Genomic DNA, 7,436 nt, shown 5'->3' on the forward strand with positions numbered 1-7,436 from the left:
TCCGGTATCTGGGGTACCACTTGGGACGGGGGGAGGTGCGGCCGCAGATTGAAAAGACTGCGGCCATCGCCGCCTCTCCCCGGCCCAAGACAAAGAAGGAGGTGAGGGCCTTCCTGGGGCTGGCGGGATATTACCGCCAGTTCGTACCAGGGTTTTCGGAGCTGGCCAGTCCCTTGACGGACCTCACCCGGAAGGGTGCCCCGGATCCGGTCCAATGGTCGGGCCAGTGCCAGGGGTCGTTCGAGGCCCTTAAGGGGGCTCTTTGTGGAGAAACGGTCCTGTATGCGCCTGATTTTAACCTCCCTTTCTCCCTACAGACGGACGCGTCGGATAGAGGGCTGGGAGCAGTACTGACCCAGCGCGTGGAGGGGGCCGACCGGCCGGTGCTGTACCTGAGCCGCAAGCTGTCGGAGAGGGAGGGCCGGTACAGCACCGTGGAGAAGGAGTGCCTGGCCATCAAGTGGGCGGTCGGCACCCTCCGCTACTACCTGCTGGGTCGCGCCTTCACCCTCTACTCCGACCATGTCCCCCTCCAGTGGCTCCACCGCATGAAGGATGTGAACGCGAGGATCACCCGGTGGTACCTCGCGTTGCAGCCCTTCAACTTTTCCGTCGTGCACAGACCGGGTGCACAGATGGTCGTGGCAGACTTCCTCTCCCGGGCAGGGGGGGGGGAGTAGGTCGTCGGCCGTCGGTTCCCCGGCCTGTGTCGGGCGGTGGGGGTATGTGGGGGGACATGCAGCGTTCGGCCTGTAGAGGGAGCTACAGGACCGTGGCCGGGGTTGTGTCGGCGAGACTTTTGTTGCACACCTGCTGCGAATTAAGTCTCGCCGGCGAATGTTTAAGATGTGTGTGCTTCTGCCATTTCAGAAGGCGAGGTGGGCTGGGAACGACAGGAGTGGCTTCCGAGACAGACGACTGAAAAGTCGCAGGAACTTTGAGACGGGCTGAAATGCCGCTAGAACTTTGAGACGGGCTGAAAAGCCGCTAGAACTTTGAGACGGGCTGGAAAGCCGATAAAGTGAATGTTTGTGATAATAAACGGGACAAAATCCCTCACTACGATACTGCGTCTGCCTCTGTGTACAACGGACTTCGTTACAATCATGTACCCCATGCTTATCAATATACTGCCCCAATAACATTGTGAAACCAATGGCACACTCAAATCTAATGAAAACCAATATGAAATACTAAAACTGTCTCCCTTTTTCAAAAACAAAACAGTGTTCCCAAAGTGAACCAAACCAGCAACGTTAGCAACCCCTTGTAACCATATTCCAATTATTTTAGAAACAATACACACATCTACTGCCCCTAACCTTGGGCTCAAAAGTCATGAACCAAATACTTTAGGTCTGTTGCCTTCCATTTACTTTAGGATTGGAAACTAGTTGACATAAGAGCCAAAATATCAAAATATCATGTACTATTAAGGCTGCTGCTTTAAACCTCCTTGTGTTCCTGTTGCTTTAGAAATAGACAACAACCAAATGTGTCTACTATTGTGGGCCTAGCTGGTCAGTTACTTTAGGCTGCTATGACACTGCCTTTGCAGAACAAGAAACCTCCTCCTCAGTTTGTTAGGCACAGTAGACCAATACCTTGTTGCTTTTGAATCTTCTCTTCCGATTCCAGTACTTTAGAATCCCAATTCCATCTGCCAGTTAGTCCTTTAATTCCTAGGTTGTTTGGGAATATCCATATGACTTATGTGTTCGATAACAATGTCCAGAATCCAGTTGATTCAGTTACTCTTCTTCTTCAATTCCAGTGCTTCGGAATCAAATCCTCTGTCTTCCGGCAATTCCTTCACTGGGTGGCTCGCCAAATGGTTTTCCAACCGTCTAAATTTTACATGCTGTCCCATCGACTGTGCTTTTTCCTCTCTGCCATTCAACTTCGTAGATTTTTTTAGCAGTTTTGTTCCTCTCCATTTGCTCAGTTTGTAATGACAATCTGAGCCACACAGTGTTTAATTGATTCCTGTGCAAATCAGATACACTATAAAAACAAATATATGAATTCCAAAATCACATAAACTATTATCCTTGCATTAAGATGGACTCAATTCAAATTATTGAGTGATTTGTTGATGACATTTTTGCATTTGAGCAAATTAAGACACTAATTAAGAGTGTCAGAGCAAAGGGTCTTATGTACATGAGGTATTTCTGTATTTCAATTTTAATAAATTTGCAGACTAAAACGTGTTTTCGCTTTGTCATAATGGGGTATTGTGTGTGGATTGATGGCAAAAAAATCAATTTTAAATTGAGTCTATAACACAACAAAATGTGGAAAAAGTGAAGCTGTTACGGTTACCCCTCTTAACCAACCCTCTGGCACCACCTTGAGGCCCCGGCGATCATCGCTGGAGCGTCCAGCTCCCAGTCGGCAATGCACCTGCACCCTATCGCCAATCAGCACACCTGCGACCCATCCCCAATCAGCACCCGAAAAGAACCCTGCCCGGTCATCACTCCAGTGCCAGAACGTACTGTGACTAATGGTAACTTTACTCGTGACCTGCAGACGCTTCAGCCCTCCAGAGAACTCTTGTGAATTCCTTGTGTCTTGTTTTCCTGTTTGTGACCTACCCTGTTCTCCTGTGCCCCTCCAGAACCCTCGTCTTCCTCAGACCCTCTGATCAACCCATTCCAGGGACCCAGCCCCTACCTGAACTTTGACCCCCTACCCCTCTCAGCTACTGGACCTCCCGCTAACGACCCCTGGACCGAACCCCGACTACCCCTTCGGATTATCCCACGGCTCTTTCCCCCTCCCCCGAACACTGGACCTCCTGCTATCGACCCCAGACCGGACCCCGATTACCCTACTCTTCCCCTTCCCTTATCCCTATAATTATTATTATTATTATTAAATACGCCTTCGGGCTAAATACTACTACCCTCTCAGTGTGCCGTCATTTGGTTCCTCAGACGTTCCTGTGTAACAGAAGTGGTCTGAATATTTTCCGAAGACATTGTATATTGGAACATCTCTACAACTCTTATTTTTCTGTGATGGATTGATTGGAGCACATACTTCTTTGTCACAAAAAAAAATTCATGTGAAGTTTGGTTCTTTTATGAATTTATTATGGGTCTTCTGAAAATGTGACAAAATCTGCTGGGTCAAAAATATACATACAGCAATGCTAATATTTGGTTAAATGTCCCTTGGCCATTTTCACCTCAATTAGACGCTTTTGGTAGCCATCCACAAGCTTCTGGCAAGCTTCTGGTTGAATCTTTGACCACATTCCTCTTGACAGAATCGGTGCAGTTCAACTAAATTCGTTGGCTTTCTGACATGGACTTGTTTTTTCAGCACACTCCACATGTTCTTGATGGGGTTTAAGTCAGACTTTGTGAAGGCCATTCTAAGACCTTAATTCTAGCCTGATTTAGCCATTCCTTTACCACGTTTGATGTGTGTTTGGGGTCATTGTCCTGTTGGAACACCCAACTACGTCCAAGACCCAACCTTCTGGCTGATAATTTTCGGTTTTCCTGAAGAATTTGGAGGTAATCCTCCTTCTTCATTATTCCATTTACTTTCTGTAAAGCACCAGTTCCACTGGCAGCAAAACATCCTGAATGTCTCCAAGGCAAAAGAGCTGATTGTGGACTTCGGGAGAGCACAAAAACTAAGGGCCTACACACCGCTGGACATCGGAGGGACTGCTGTGGACAGGGTGAGCAGTTTTAAATACCTGGGAGTCCACATCTCAGAAGACCTGACCTGGATTACCCACATCAGCACACTGGTGGGAAAGGCAAGGCAGCGCCTGTTCCATCTCAGGCAACTGAGGAATCAGAGTCTCCCGGAGGATCCTTCAGTCCTTCTACTCTGGAGCTGTGGAGAGCATCCTGGCTGGCAACATCACCGTCTGGTACGGTAACAGCACGGCCCAGGACAGGCGAGCTCTGCAAAGGGTGGTTCGCCTGGCAGAAAAAACCATGGGAGCTCCAACCCCCCCTCTCCATGTCCTGTACACCAGGAGGTGTAGGACCAGAGCCTACAGGATTATGAAGGACCCTCACCACCCGAAACATGGACTGTTCCAGCCGCTGCGGTCAGGAAAACGCCTCCGCTGTCATGCAGCAAGAACAGAGAGGCTAAGGCTGAGTTTCTTCCCCCACGCCATCAGAATCGTCAACGATGACCCCACCAGTGCCCCCCTCAAGTCACTCACACATGCACTGTCATCTTAACACATATGCACACACATAATCATCCATCTGCTATTTATATTGCTTACTTATATGCTTACTGGTTATACTGTTCATATTGTTTATACTGTCCATACTGTATTTTTTAGTACTTCTATTTTTATTTTATTGTATTTTAAAACTTATTGTATTGTGCACTACTCTGTGGCACTGTCACTTTTGCATTTGACTGTATACTTGTATGCACGTGACAAATAAAGAATCTTGAATCTTGAACAGGCCCAGAGCATAATACTACCACCACCATGCTTGACGGTAGGTATGGTGTTCTTGGGGTGAAAGGCCTCACCTTCTCTCCTCCAAACATATTTCTGGTCATTGTGGCCAAATAGCTAAATTTCTGTTTCATCTGACCACAGAACTTCCCTCCAGAAGGCCTTTTCTTTGTCCTGTGTGATCAGCAGCAAACTTCAGTCGAGCCTTAAGGTGCCGCTTCTGGAGCAACGGCTTCCTTCTTGCACGGCAGCCTCTCAGCCCATGGCAATGTAAAACACGCTTGACTGTGGACACTGACACCTGTGTTCCAGCAGCTTCTAATTCATGGCAGACCTGCTTTTTGGTGGTTCTTGGTTGACTCTTGACCATCCTGACCAATTTTCTCTCAGCAGCAGGTGATAGCTTGCGTTTTCTTCCTGATCGTGGCAGTGACACAACTGTTCCATGCATTTTATACTTACAAACAATTGTTTGCACAGTTGATCTTGGGACCTGTAGCTGCTTTGAAATGGCTCCAAGTGACTTTCCTGACTTGTTCAAGTCAATGATGCGCTTTTTCAGATCCGTGCTGAGCTCCTTAGACTTCCCCATTGTAGCGTTTTTGGCTGAGTGTAATGAGTGTATCAAACAAGCCTTATTTAAATGGGCTGAAATAAGTCACCAGCTGTAGTCAATCATAATCACTCATAAGAAGTTAAGAGGCCATGCCACAAAGCAAATTTGATTGACACAACTTTCTACATCACCAAAATTGATAATTTAAGGTGCTGTATGTATATTTTTGACCCAGCAGATTTTGTCACATTTTCAGAAGACCCATAATAAATTCATAAAAGAACCAAACTTCACATGAATTTTTTTTTGTGACAAAGAAGTATGTGCTCCAATCAATCCATCACAGAAAAATAAGAGTTGTAGAAATGATTGGAAACTCAAGACTGCCATGACATACATGTTCTTTACAAGTGTATGTAAACTTCTGTATATATCTTCAATATGCAGGTTTAGATGATAGTAGTCTTGTCTCTTCCTCCCAATTATGGTTTTCTGTAGGGGATAAGGCAATTAGCAAGTCCATGGACCCAGTGCTACTCCTCTTCTAAATGTGAATTTTGAATATGTGTCTAAACCCTTTATGTGTTCGTAGCAAGCAAACAAATGCTGCTTGTCATGGAAACCACCAGTTAGTGGAACCTTAGGGGAGGCTAAAATGCAGAGTAGCCAGAAGGTGCTCTGTGCATGTTGACAGACAGATTGTGTGTGTGTGTGTAAAAAACATTTAATTCAATGTTTCCTTTTTCAGATTGGTTTCGCCATTTAGAAATTACAACCATTTATACATAGTCCCCCTATTTCAGGGCACCAAAAGTATTGGAAAATTGGCTTGACAGGTGTTCCTGGTTCATCAGGTGTGTTCTGTCACATTATTTGTGCAGGCATAAGAGAGCTGTCAATGTCTAGTATTGATTCTGCATTTGCCTTTGGAGTCTGCTATTGGTGTCTGTGAACATGAGGACCAAAGAGACATCAGTGAAAGTCAAGGAAGCCATTATGATGCAGAAATATCAGAAAAATCTATCAGAGACATAGCCAGAACACCAGGAGGTAGGCATGAATCCTGTTTAGTTATCCTCAAAAAGGATGGTCAGGTTATAGTTGCTAAAAAGTACCTAAAAAGCCTGCAGAGGTCTGGAAAACGGTCTTGTGGAGAGATAAGATGAATATTATCATGTACCTGGTCTGTGAATATAGCTTTTTAAGCCTAGTGGCAGGGCCTGGGTGTATGGGCAGTAGTAGTACAGTCGCTAGTCTCATTGCTGTCACGCCCTCCACTTCCATCTAGCCTGTATCAGTCCCTCTCCCTCTCCCCAGTCTGTGTGTTCCATATGTGGGCGTGGCTCCAGGCTCGGCCCATTCACGTCATCATCTCCACCTGCCGATCTACACACCTGTGGCTCGTCTACTCATCACCCATCTGTGTTTTATATCCTGGTTTTCTGTCCACTCTTTGCCAATTCGTCATAGTTTTACTTCCTACCTATACGTCCCAGCATTTCTAGTCTGTTGATTCCAGTTTTCGGATCTACAAGTGTTTTCTGGACTGTGCTTCTGCCTAACCCCTGTCGGTTATCTGCCTTCCCGAGCTGCCTGCCCTTGACTCGACCCCTGCCTGGAATTCCCTGTTGGATTATCTGCCTTTCTTAGAACTGCCTACCCGTGTATCGACCCCTGCCTGGACTACCCACTATCTTGCCCTGCCTGCCTGCCCTGCCTACCTGTGTGCCCAGTCTACCCTGCCTTCCCGTTTTCCCCAATTCCTTCATTAAATACTCTATTATTTTATACCTGTGTCCAGACTCTGTGTTCTGCAGTTGGGTTCACTAGCTCTGATTCGTAACAGTTGCAGAGTCAGGTGTATGGATGTAGCCTAGCTAGTGGCCCAGTGCCTCAGCAGTCTGGCTCGACACAGAGCTGTGTGCCTTGGCCTGTCTCCAGCGCGCTGCCTACTCCAGATCCATATGTTGAATTATTGATACCCCTGTGGCCTGTAATGAGTAACAAAGTAAGAGAGAGAGATAGGGGGAAGATCCTCTGGTCCTCTGTGGCTCAGTTGGTAGAGCATGGCGCTAACAACGCTTAGGTTGTGGGTTTGATTCCTGCTGGGACCATATATACTGAAAAATGTATGTACTCACTGCAATGTAAGTCGCTTTGGATAAAAGCGTCAACTAAATGGCATCTATAAGATGGAGAGAGACACACACACACACACAGAGAGAGAGAGATTAAAGAAATAGGAGCCTCCTCCACTGAACTCAACAACACCAGATCCTTTTATTTATTCAGACGCGGCACTGCCTTGTGAAAAAGAGCCTGTCTCTCTGCAGCCTGACAGACTGTGCTACCTAAACATCCAGCTACTCTGGGAGAGGTCTCTCCTGTTACAGCCCTGGGACAGGGCACGTGTGTTTGATACCATTC

Source organism: Argentina silus (genome assembly GCF_951799395.1).
Source record: "Argentina silus genome assembly, chromosome: Y".
Classification (NCBI taxonomy): domain Eukaryota; kingdom Metazoa; phylum Chordata; class Actinopteri; order Argentiniformes; family Argentinidae; genus Argentina; species Argentina silus.